General features: G+C 38.9%; 1 protein-coding gene across 23 annotated transcripts in view; it reads left to right on the top strand.

Moving 5' to 3' along the window:
* Positions 1–12,741, top strand: part of LOC101976208 (phospholipid-transporting ATPase IB-like) — a 267,727-nt gene that overhangs the window by 40,994 nt on the left and 213,992 nt on the right. For 13 of the 23 annotated variants that reach the window (XM_078015651.1, XM_078015654.1, XM_078015653.1 and 10 more), the window contains one exon: positions 11,487–11,577. The exons of 5 other annotated variants lie outside the window; for them this stretch is intronic. The gene's annotated coding sequence lies outside the window, so the exon portion shown is untranslated. The remainder of the gene's footprint in view (positions 1–11,486; positions 11,578–12,741) is intronic. 5 more of the 23 variants (XM_078015662.1, XM_078015658.1, XM_078015655.1 and 2 more) reach the window with 1 other exon arrangement.

The following is a 12,741-nucleotide window of genomic DNA, read 5'->3' on the forward strand; positions in this document are numbered from 1 at the left end:
CAGAGTAGCACACAAAACATTAATTTGAGCTTTAGAATAGGGTATGATAAGAGAAGAAGGTGCTTGTCCAAAAAATTGAATGCTCTGTTGAATCCCTCTAAGTGCTAACGCTGCAACAGCATCAGGATAGTATTCTAAAGATTTTCCTGGGGATACATGTGGGTGAATCCATAGTAAAGGCCCATCTTGCCACAGTACTCCAGTAGGCTGCCGCATAGTGGCAAGCACACATAACTGGAAAGGTTTATCACTCTGGAGCCTGCATAGAGTAGCATGTTGTATAGCTTCTTCTACTTTTATAAGGGCCGCTCTGGCCTCTTTAGTGAGGGTACGAGGGGAAGTAAGATCTGGATCACCCTTAAGAATAGCATACAAAGGCTGGAGCACGATATTAGGAATATGTAAATAACCTCTTATCCAATTAATATCTCCCAACAGTTTTTGAAAATCATTTAAAGTTTGGAGATCTTGAGTTCTTATAGTAACTTTTTGTGGTTTTAACATGTCATATTTAATCGTCGCTCCCAAATACTGAATAGAATCCCCTGTTTGAACCTTCTCAGGTGCAATACGTAATCCATACTGAGCTAACAACTTCACCAAGTCTTTATAGGCCTCATAAACTGACTGTTGTAATTTGGCTGCCAATAATACATCATCCATATAATGAATAATCTTAATGGAAGGATATTGTTGTCTGAGAGGTGCGAGTGCCTTCCCTACATACATCTGGCAAATCGTAGGACTGTTAGACATTCCCTGTGGTAAAACAACCCACTCAAACCTTTGATCTGGTTCCTCGTGATTACACGAGGGAAGGGTGAAGGCAAAACGCTGTGAGTCCTTAGGATGCAAAGGAATAGAAAAGAAACAGTCTTTAATGTCAATAGCAATGATATGCCAGCCCTGAGAAACAGAGGAAAGCAGCGGCAGCCCGAAACACCCCCGCCATACGGAGGCGGATCGGGAGGCCGCCCGTTCTTGAGCCCTTGCTTATCTCTGTTCCCTGTACCTAAACTCCCTAGCTGCCGAGACAGCGTCTCCAGCTCCTCCTCTTCATTATCTTCTACCTCTGACCCACTTTCGCATGGGGGCGTGCGCAGCACACTGAGATCTGGATACAGTCTCCTCCCGTTCTCCACGCCCCGCACACTCCCCTCTTCCTGAGACACTTCGCTCTCTGTTGTTTCTGATTTTTCTTCATGCAATTGTTCTAAAACCTCCTGCCCTTTAACAAGCGCTTCTTGGCATCTGCCATCCGTAAGACAACTACGGACCATCTTCCAGAGGGGTATCACCCCGCCCTCTAGCATGCCCTGCTCACGAGCAAAGTCAAGGTCTTTGCCTAATTTATCCCAGCTGGGTGTAGTGAGGCTGCCTGAAAATGCAAACCACGGTGCAGCTGTATCTACCCTCTGTAAAAATTTCTCTAAGGTACTGCGTTTCACCTCCAGTCCCTTGGAACGTAAAAGGCCATCGAGGACTAGAAGGAGTGGACTTGAAGTCACAGCACCCATAACGCAACACAAGAAAACACAGAAATCGAAAGTGAAAGTACACAAAACAAAACGAACATACACAGAAAACAAAACAAAAATACAGAGTGCAATTGCTATGAGATGTAACGCCCTCTCTTTTTACAGAGGAGCAGGTACCTTTTAATGCTCCCTCTTTATGTATAGAGGAGCCTCCGCTTTTTAACAGCGGGTCCCACCTTACCTGGGACTTACCGGCGCGCCTCCCTGACTGCTGAAAGTTCTGGTTCCTGGGTGTTTCTTTGTTTCTTTTCTCCCGGGTCTCGGCACCACTTGTCACGACCCCCTTGCCCGCAAGGAAGACGCGACTCAGGAATCTTCTTTCAGCAGTTTATTCAGGCCCTTGATATTCTTCTAATGATTCTTCTACTACCCGGAATAATAATTGGATGCCCCTCCCAGCCTTAATAAAGCACCTCGAACCCCAATGCAAAGCTGCCACGTGTACCCTTCTCACAGGGTGCTAGAAAATGACACGCCAACTTTCTCTGATAAGGAGCTGGGAACACGCCAACTCTCTTTGATATGGAGTTGTCCTTCACAGACCACAACGGAGCCAGCGCCATCATGTAATGGCAACCACAGTCCGCAGGAACGGCTCACCACACCTGAGGACCTCAAACATCAAAAATCTACTATCTGTAATATTCACTTTTCTTTGTCCTTTTGGTAGGTAAACTGGCCATTGTTATCTTTATTATAAAAATAAAAAAAGGAGCTGGGCTATCTACTACATCAATCTCTTGTCTAAGCATCCATTACTATTATTTGGAGATAGACCATTCCTACCTGTGTAACCTCAGAGAGGGAGAAGGGGCATGCCATCTGTGCACATAGGGGATGGTATGAGTACTTGGTCCTGGTAATGCTGCTAGGTATGGTAGTTGTGCTTTTTGACCTCCCTCCCTGTCTCTTCACAGGATTCATGTTTTGCTGTGTTCCTTACCATGATAGCTCATCATTCCCCATCTTCTCACTGTGGGGGAGATGTTATTGGCTTTATTTTTATAGGTGGGGAGACTGTGGATCAGACAGTAATAACTGTCCCAAGGCCCAGAGATTTTGATGGGGATCCAGGAGTGGAACTCAGATCTCTAAGTCTTGTACCTCTGATCTTTCCACTTTTTTCATGCAGTCTCTGGTTCACAGAAAATGTTTCCTCCAAGATTATATTGAATGCCACTAATTAAATGATTACTGCCACTCAGCTAATCAGAGATGAGATTTAATGCTAGAGATATTTTGGAGTTACTTTCTAGGCAACTAAAGTTTAATGTTCCTTTCTAGGACGTGATTTTTTTCCCTTGTTTTTATCTTGTTTTGTGAACTGTAGCATTCTTGTAACGTGGTAAGCCATTTAGCTTTCATTACTTTAGATATTGTGTGAGTTAGAGTTTGACTAGAGGCTCAGGAGAATTGAATGTAGACATGTTGTCAGATGTTATTGCTATGTTTGTCAGTCTATTTGAACACAAGAGAGTCCCCTCTGGGTGGAAGTTTATGGACCCATTTGTTATAGTGGCTGTTACTATACTTGATCCTCAGGGAATAAGAAAAAAACACCTGAAGTTACTTGTTGGATTGCACATGAAATCTTTATGTCAGGTTTAGTGTTATAGCTTGCTGTGAAATATAGATTGATTCTGGGATATGTAAAAATTGTTATGGTAATAATGAAAAAAGCCACCTCTGCAGTGCAGCATTTATGTCTTACTATTTCCTTCTGGTATTGTACATATTTCCTAAGTATTTTTATGAATTTATATAGTCCTTTTCTTTATTTTCTTTTGTCCAAATTTCAGAGTCATCATATTTAATGAAATTAAATACAAATCCTGTTTGGGTAGTGCTCTAACGCATGGGTATCCAAAAGTTAGCTCACTGCTCCATGATAGTCTAGTAGGCCAGGGCATCTGCCACCATTTCAGAGTATGAGCTTGAAGAAAATAAGGGTTAAAGAGAGGTGAGAGTAACTATCGATGGAACTGTTGTTACATTTATCCTTCTCCTAAAACAGCAGTGGAAGTTTTGCATGCAATTAACAGCATGCTTCCTCTTTTGACCAGTTGTGGAAGGCTCCCCTGAGTAGGTGGTGAACTGTTGTACATGTGAGGACAGGTTAGAAAGTCAGGTTTGAGAGTCAAGGTTGGTCTGGCAGATAAAGGTGAGGTTCTGGCACCAGAATAGAAGCCAGCAGATTATTTAGGAATCAAGGTAGTCAAAATAAGTGAATAAAAACATGAGCGGGTACTCCTGAAGCAACATGCAGTCAGAATCCAGGGATGGTATGTCGTAGGTGTGGAAGAGGGGCAGAAACCCAGCCAGTAAGATGTAAGGCAATTTTGACCCAGTTAAGAAATTCTCTTTTTGTAAAAAGCAGAAAGAAAACAACAACAAATCAGAATAAGAAATCCTCTTTTTGGCTTATTTATAAGGGTACATGAATGAGATTTTCTGGATGGAGCCAAAGCTAAGAAAGCCATGGCTTGGGTTCTTCATTTTCTTTTTATTGAGGATTGCACCCAGGGATGCTTAACCACTGAGCCACATCCCCAGCCCTGTTTGTATTTTATTTAGAGACGAGGCCTCACTGCCTTGCTTAGGGCCTCACTAAGTTGCTGAGAGGGACATTGAATTCAAGATCCTTCTTCCTCAGACTCCTAAGGCGCTGGGATTGCAGGCGTGTACCACCATGCCCAGCTGACGGCTTGGTTTCTGCAGTTAGGGAATGAGACCTTGTCTACTGGACTGCTCATTCACATGTGGCATCATAAACAGAAATTTAGTGTGTGCCTATTACATACACTGAATTGGCTCTGGATATTACAAAAACACACAATCCCTGCCCTCTCAGGGCTCCTGATTGAGTTGAGGAGGCAAAGCATAGGTCTCCAAAGGTTAGCCACAGTATACAGCAGCATAAGTTAGCTGGCACATGGGTGATATTCCTTCTATAAAAAGATAGAGGGAGTGTTTGGGTCCACTTTTCTGCTGCTGCAACTAAAAGATCTGCCCAGAACCATTTTAGGGAAGGAAAAGTTTATTTAGGAGTGCCTGTTTCAGAGGTCTCAATCCCCAGACAGCAGACCCTGTTCCTCAAGGCTCAAGGTGAGGAAGAGTGTGGAAGAGGGATGCAGCTGACATGATGATCAGGAAGCAGAGACAGCTCGAGCTCCACTTGCCAGATGCAAATATATACTCCAAAGGCACCCCCCATGCCCCACCCCTGTCACACACACCCCTGCCATCCCCCCCACCCCCTCACCCCCTCTTCAATTACCACTCTATCCCATCAGGTGATTAATTTACTGATTGGGTTAAGGCTCCCATAACTCAATCATTTCTTCTCTGAACATTCTTGCATTCTCTCACATGTGACCTTTTGGGGGACATCTTACATCCAAACCCCCATAATTGGGAGTCAGAGATGGAGTTAACTTTGATAGGTGAATGTCTCCCACCTTTACTTGGCTATATGATTTTTTTGAACGAGTCTTTTCTTTCTATGAGCCTGTTTCCTAAGTTTTTAGATGGGTAAAGTGATTTCTGACTTGTTGGAGTCAGGGTTGTTGTGGATTACATGAGATGATTTATGTGAAAGCTTTTTGTAAATGGCACTGTGGATTCAAATGTAAGTTGTTGTTATTAATTTGTCATTTGCAATGGAAAGCCTGTTGTATAACAGCTTTAATTCATTCATCATATGCAAATTAGGTGGTACTCTTGCAATCAAAGGTATTTAATGAAGGTCATGATTAGAAATAGAGGGAACAAGTCAGGAGACTCTTTTAAGTCAGGTTAGTATATGCCTCAAATTTCACTTATAAACTAATAAATATAATTCGTATTGACAGTTAATGTTTAATATGTCTTTGAAGTGTTTTACAGTTTTGATTAATAAAAAAGAGGAAATGTATTTGAAGAGTACGTTACTGAACAGTGAAACACTAGGAGTCCATTTAGTAACAAAATTACATGATGTGTCTCATTCTATATTCTAAAACACACTATTTTTAGCATCTCTTTGAATCAGGGATGAATTCCAGTTATAGGGTTCAGTAATTAAAGCAGAGAAAAATAGTTTGGGCAAGGAAATCTTTTCACTTGGGTTGGATCTGTTTCAAGATTTAATCTGTTACCTTTAAAGGCGTCCCTGATAGCCTCTGGTTTGTAGTCTTTGTGGGGTCAAGAGCAACAGAAGATCAGCCAAGGACAGTGTGTCTCACTTTTAAAAATGGGGAGTTTTTTAAAAAAAAATTGAAATTTTGGAATCTTCTAGCTGGTAAGCTTGTTGTATATGTTTTCTACACAATTCTGGACCCTCTAGCCTCACCTTGCTTTTCCTGTTCATGAGCCCTGTTCATCACTTTCTGTCCACCTTGTAAAACGTCCAGTTCTCTGTCTCCTCCTACTACCCTGCCTGCCTCTTTCTTTTCTGCAGTGTTCAGGCTGTCTCTGAGTATTCCAAAGAAAATGGCTTATTGATGTCAAGTGGTACTAGTCCACATTTGTATTTAATGATTGTGGATGTTCTGGAATGTTGCTTAAAAGCTTTTTTGTTTTTTTTTCTTGATTCTAGTCAGCAGTCTTTCCTCAAGCTAAAAACCTTATTTTATCATAAATAAGTTATTATTTTATCTTTTTATATCTATTGCAAAGAAGCCCATTAACTGTGTGGTTGAATGGAAACAACTGTTCTGTTGACTCAAATTCTCATGCATATTATGCATATTGCCTGTGCTGCATTTAAAAGTGGTGGTCAGACAGCAAGCATGAAATCATTGTGAACAAGGCATGTCTAGCTTTCTATGGTTGAAGTAGGCAAGGAACACACATCATGATTTATTTTATTACCTAGGCATTTGGGAAAATTCATTAATTTGATAGAGGTTTTTTTTCTTTAATATTATCTATGTACCAAGGAAGAAGGAGAATAAGAGAGAAATACTAAGAACTGTTATAGTGACAAGTTGCATTTTCAGCAGTTTGGTTCTTTTTGTTGTAGTAATCAATAAGTGAGCAAATTTAAGACTAGAACAAAACCTGAACTTGTGAAATCATCTTGGTTCTACATTTTTCCTGTGCTTATTTGTTTTGTTCTGGGCCACACTGATCAGGAAATTGCTGTGAACTCCTGTTTGTTTAAAGGCCTGGGAGGACATGGTAGTTTTCCACTCTGGCATATTGCATGATCTGGTGGGCTGAGTCCCAGGGGCAGGTGGGGTAGTGACATCATATTGCCAAGATCAACTCTTCTAGTACATTATTAGCTCATAATAATACTTCTCCCAGTCTCATCTTTGTAGTTAGGGAAACATGGGTTTAAATCAGCTGCCTTGAGTCTCCTGCTGTGTAAGCAGAGAAGCCAGCATAACTTGGAATCTGGCTCAAGAGTCCGTAGCATTCTGTTGTGGGCACAGAGAACTGGGGAAGTGGTTGCTGCCAGGCTAGCTTGAGCAGTATCTTACAGTAGCAGTTACCATTGAGTTTCACTAGTAGGAAAGAGGCTAAGGCCTAGCAGTGGATACAGAAAATGCCAGCATTGGGCAGGCTGAAGGTAGGGTGTTCTGATGAAAAGTAGGGGGAACCTATCTTAGAAAGGTAACTGGCAAGTGGAAGTAATGCCCCTATATCTCGTTCCCAGGAATTGAGTATTGTTGCCCCATAGTGCTACAGGACAGGGTGTGTCACATGTGGTGGCAGTGTGAAGAGATGAAAATAAAATTAGTCAGACATTCACTGAGGGAGAGATGGGTCAGGGCAGGGAGAGACTGAGAAGGGTGAGGGCCTTTCCTGCAGGCCTGGGTGGTAAGTGTGGCTCTGAGCAGCATCTAATGGGACCAGCTGGAGACCACTGGGCAGTCCTGCCTCAGATCCCAGGAAACTGGTAAAGTTGTAGGGCTCCACAGAATCTGGGAGACCAGGAAGTGTTGGTTTGAAGTTATAAGGATGTAGGCTTTCACTGAGTACAAAGGAAGCCTTATTTTAGATAGTGACATTTAATGACTGTGGCTACAGATCATGAACTTCCTCTGCCTCCACAGTGTTCAAGCAGAAGTAGGTGGGCCGTTGTGGAGGGGAGCCTCAGTACATGGGGTGTATGGTTCTCAGTCTCTTTCACTGTGTGACATTGCTTCAGTCAAATATATGCGCCTGTGCATTTCCTTGGGGATGGATGGACAATACAATCACTATTTTAAGAGCAAGCTCTGCATCTGTCACTTGATAGCACTGTATTTACATGGTGATGAGCATTTATCTTTACATTAACTTTGTATAATCTGTGCATCTGAAAAGACAGAAATCAGTTTCTTGGTGTCACTGTTCCACATGCAAATTTTAGATTTTTATTGTTTATTGCAGATGGAATCAGTCTCTGCATGCTTGTCCCTGACCTCGCACTTCACACTCTCAGGTCTGTGTAGTATCTTCCTGTACATAGCTTCATCTTTGAGAGAATCCTGGCTACATTCTGCAGCATAGTAGGAGGCTGGTTTCAAAGGGCAGAATTATAACATATTAAAAGATCTAACTGGATTTTATTTGTGATTCTAGAATCAGGCAACATTTCATTGTTCAGGCAGTCTTATGGACAAAAGAGGGATGAAGACTATAGAAATAAGAATGGAGGAAGAATGGGTTGATTGTTCAGTTACTTTCCCTATAGAGTTAAAAGAGAAGGAACTTTATTTTTTCATGCCAGCCCAATTAAACTGGGCCTTTTTTGATTGGTGAATCTAAGATAATCAAAGAGTGGTGGGGTGGGGGAATTGCTGTTATTTGTGCTACTAATATGCTTTATACCAAAATTTTGTATTTAACATTTTAATGAAATGTGTTTCTCTGAAGCTCATAGTGGCTACATGTTCTATACAGTTTGAGAGTCTTGTAAGTGAATAGAATTTAATGTGTGAATAGTTAGGGTTTGAAGAGAATGTAGAATTTGAGCCTGGTTAAAGAGGTGGTGCTAGGGAATGAAGTACGGAACAGGCTTTCTGTAGAGAGCCTATGTAAACTCTGTATGTGCTAGCTTCTGCTTTCTGGAAAATTTAGAGGCTTAAGAGAGATCGCAAGGACCAAAATCGTAAACAAATCCAAATACAATTAGATTAGAAGAATATCAGCAGATTAACAGTCATTTTGACACAACCTATTCTCAGGTTAAACGTTTTCACAAAAAAGATTCTTTATTTCATATTGACTCTAAAATAGTGAATAAGTAAGACTATGGGCTTATTACTAGGGAAAACCTTATTATCCTTGACCTTGTAAAATGCCTTCTAGAACAAAATTAAATATTTTATGAGAAAAATTCAGTTGTCTTTTGTGTCACTGTGCAGTGACACATAACCAGAAAGTAATTTGTATGCTTTGGAGGTGAATTGTCTGTAATGCAATTGAAATTTCCTGAACTCATGTTATTACTACAAACTGTCTGGTCCTCCTTCCACCTTATTTTTAGAAAAAAAAAAATTTAAGCAGGTAGTTAATTATCCTGGCTTGGCTTTGGTCTATGTTTGTTCCCTAAATTATGATTTAATGTTAGGGTTAGTTGATAGCATTGTGCAGAAAATATAAGTGCATCTTTGGTGGGATTTTTGAGGGAGGGTTTCCATAAAGATAAGTTTGTTCCTTCCTTCATTCTTCTAATCAAGAAATAGCTAGAAGGGAGGTGGGCCTTATTGTCTGCTAGAGCATCACAAACACAAGACCAATTTAGAAATTACAGGGCAGGTGTGTTCTTGCTTCATAGGGGGGCACTGCCAGCACAATATAGAGATTAAACCACAGATATGACCAGAATTGGAATGATGGTGTTTCATCCAAACATGCACCTCTGAGCTGGCAGTATTGCACCTCTTAGTAGAGATGTTGTGTTTCATACTTTATAGCCTTGACCTATAACTTCAAAGGACTGATGCTTGTCACTTGGCAATGAGGCTACACACTTAAAAAGGGAAGTTATATTCTTCAAGACCTTTGTGGTGCCTGACTTAGGTATTTTAGCAGCTGGATAAGAAAGGGGAGGGGAACATCTTTATTTATCCAAAAGGAGACAGCCCAGTAGAGTTAAAAACAGTGACTCCAGTTGGACAAACTTGTCCTAACACTTCTTTTTCCCCCTGGCTATGTGATCCTGGGCAAATCACCTTCTGTTCCTCAAGTTCTTCATTTTTAATGGAAGAACTTGCCTCTCAAGATTTAAGTAAATGTATGTGAAATATTAGTATTATGATTGATCCTGACTACAGCATTTACCGAATAATAGCTAATAACAAAAGTAATAATTTTGTAGACTTTCACACAAATGGAAGAATTCCTAAACATCCAGAAAACAGACCCGGTGTTGGACAGTTTCCTCACTCTTAGGCAGCATTAGCTAATTGCAACCACATTAGCTAGATAAAACCATCTCTAAAATAGGTTTTAATAGGGCTTATAGTGCTGGTTACTTTCAGAATCTTCAAATCAGATCATCTGATTGATGGAAGACAAATGAGGCCTGAATAATCTAATAATCTAATCTGTATTTATAAATAAGGTGATGATTTAATGCAGATTACTTAGGGGAAAGCTCACTTTTTTCTTTTACTCTGTGTAATCAAGAGCATGCTGTACAGCTGCTCCTAAGGATGAGAAAGAAAGCTGTGTGATGCTTTTGATTTTAAATAAGCAAAATAGGATACGTGTAAAACAGAATAAAACTGAATAAATGGTCATTCTGAATTATCAAGATACTTTTGAAAGGATAGTGGCAGTCTGAACTATGTTCTCAAAATCTGTTGAACTATAAATAATTCATACATGTTCTTATAATTATTTCTAGTAGACTCAGGAGTGTATTAGGCTCTTTTCCAGCCCCCATGGAAATGGCAGTTTCTTCTTTTTCTTGTCTGGCCTGCCTTTCCCAGACTTCAATCCTCCCTATCCTTAGATTCCCTGAAGTTATTTGACATATTACAATACATTATTATTAGGCTGTCATGTTATCAGTTTTTTCCATTTACCTTTTAACATTAAAATTGCTTGCATGTATCTGTCAGTTTTTTTCTTTTTTAAAAAAATATTTTTATTTTATTTATTTATTTTTATGTGGTGCTGAGGATCGAAGCCCATGCCTTGCACATGCTAGGCAAGCACTCTACCACTGAGCCACAACCTCAGCCCCCTTTCAGTTATTTTCTTACTCACTTTTGTGTGTTCAGTGTATAAAAGGGCTAATACAAGATGCTTGATAAAGTTTTGCTGAATGTATTAATGCCTATTCAGTAAATTTTTCTTATTTGTATTCATTCCAAGTAAACTATAACTCTTGAGTAGAAAACCGCATTTTACTGTTCATTACCTAATACTATAGCACATAGTTAAACACTATTTGCCAGATTGCTGCATAGCCTGGTTGCTAATATCCAGTATCCTGGAAATATTTTTTTGGGGTTCATTCAGCAGGTATAAAATCTTTACTACTACTTTATCCTTAGGTGTACTATTAAATATTTATGATATGATCCCCAAGATGTTCATTAAGTTTAAATCTTATTGTGGGAAAAATTACTACAAAGGCTCTCATCAGGTACAGGTCTTCCATCAGTGATCAATATTTGATGGATTCTGTAGGCAGTAACAAACCTTAAAATGCACGTTTTAGTTGAATAAACAAATTGAGTGGTTCAGTTGAACGTACCGTACTATAATATACCTTTAGCTCTTATTAACTATGAGTCCCTGAAGTTAATTTCAGAGTTTATTCCAGGATAGGGAGTTGAAATTGTATGGGAATTCATATACCATATCAGCTTCTTGCTTAAACCAATTAGAAAAGAACGGGTTCTGGGATTAAGACTCTCATTAAAATTACTGAAATATGAAATTTTAATTTAAGACTTTTTTGAAGACTTGAAAGCTTTTGCCTATTGGCATTTAATTTTGTTTTTATTTTTTTTCCTTTAGTTTTAATTTTGGTTGCTGTTACTACTGATATCTGAGCCAAAGTGGTGCTAACTGAGGGAATCTCTGCAACTTGTAAGTCAACAATTACACGGTAAGAATACGTGTCTTTACCTTTAAAGCCATTTCATTTCTATAACATTATAGTTTAGAAATTTAATTGGAAATAGGATAGCATAAAATAATATTTTTGAATATTTACTATTCAATTTTAACATATTTTAATATAATAACAGATTATATTTTAGAGCTTTTTATCCTAATCGATAATTAGGACATTAAAAGAGAAAACATATAACTTGATATATTTATTTCATGTTAATTTTTTATGGCCTAGTAAACAGATCTTATTTACTTCCCTATGTTCTTTGTTAGTTTGCTTTTTATTTTTTGCAGTTTAGCCAATTCTTTGTTGTCTGAATCTTGCTAATAATGAATCTGTTTAAGAAGTCAAGATTTAAAAACAAACTAGTCAATTTTACTATAATTCATTCTGAACTGAGGTTGTGGTAATTCCAACTATAGGCTAAAATGAGGTATTTTAATTATTTGTGGATTTCATTGATATATTTTGCTGTATTTATTTATTTTATTTATTTAGTGTACCAGGAATTGAACCCGGGGCGCTTAACCACTGAGCAACATCCCAAGCCTTTTCTTATTTTTTATTTTGAGATGAGGTCTCATCAAGTTGATTAGGGCTTGATAAATTTCTGAGGCTGGCTTTGGACTTGGGATTCTTCACCCTTACCTCCCAAGTCACTGGATTACAGGTGTGCACATCCACACCCAGCTATATTGCTCCATCTTTGAGAATTGAGGAGTAATGAGACATTTGAGAATAGTAGGGCAAGTCATTCCCTTCAGCTCCAACTTCTCCATGTGCAAAATAATATCATTTGTCTTGCTACATATAGAATTGTAGAAATCAAATGAGATGCTACATGTGGAATACTTTTAATTTTTTTTCTTTTCTTTTTGAAGTGAAGGGAGCGAATAACAAGTCTTGTTTTGAGACAGTATTGAGAAAAAACATGATAGTAGAAAGGATGCCATACAAGAAGCTGAATGACTCTAATTTGGTCATGTCATTATAGTTCTTTAACATAGGAAAATCGAGTTTGATTTCTATTCTTTCTTTTTAGAGGTAATTTTTTTAAGGAATATATCTGTGTTCTCTAACTACAGTAGAATTACTACTGTAGTAGTAATTGATTTCTATTCTTTCTTTTTAGAGGTAATTTTTTTAAGGAATATA

This window comes from Ictidomys tridecemlineatus, chromosome 6 (genome assembly GCF_052094955.1).
Source record: "Ictidomys tridecemlineatus isolate mIctTri1 chromosome 6, mIctTri1.hap1, whole genome shotgun sequence".
Taxonomy (NCBI): domain Eukaryota; kingdom Metazoa; phylum Chordata; class Mammalia; order Rodentia; family Sciuridae; genus Ictidomys; species Ictidomys tridecemlineatus.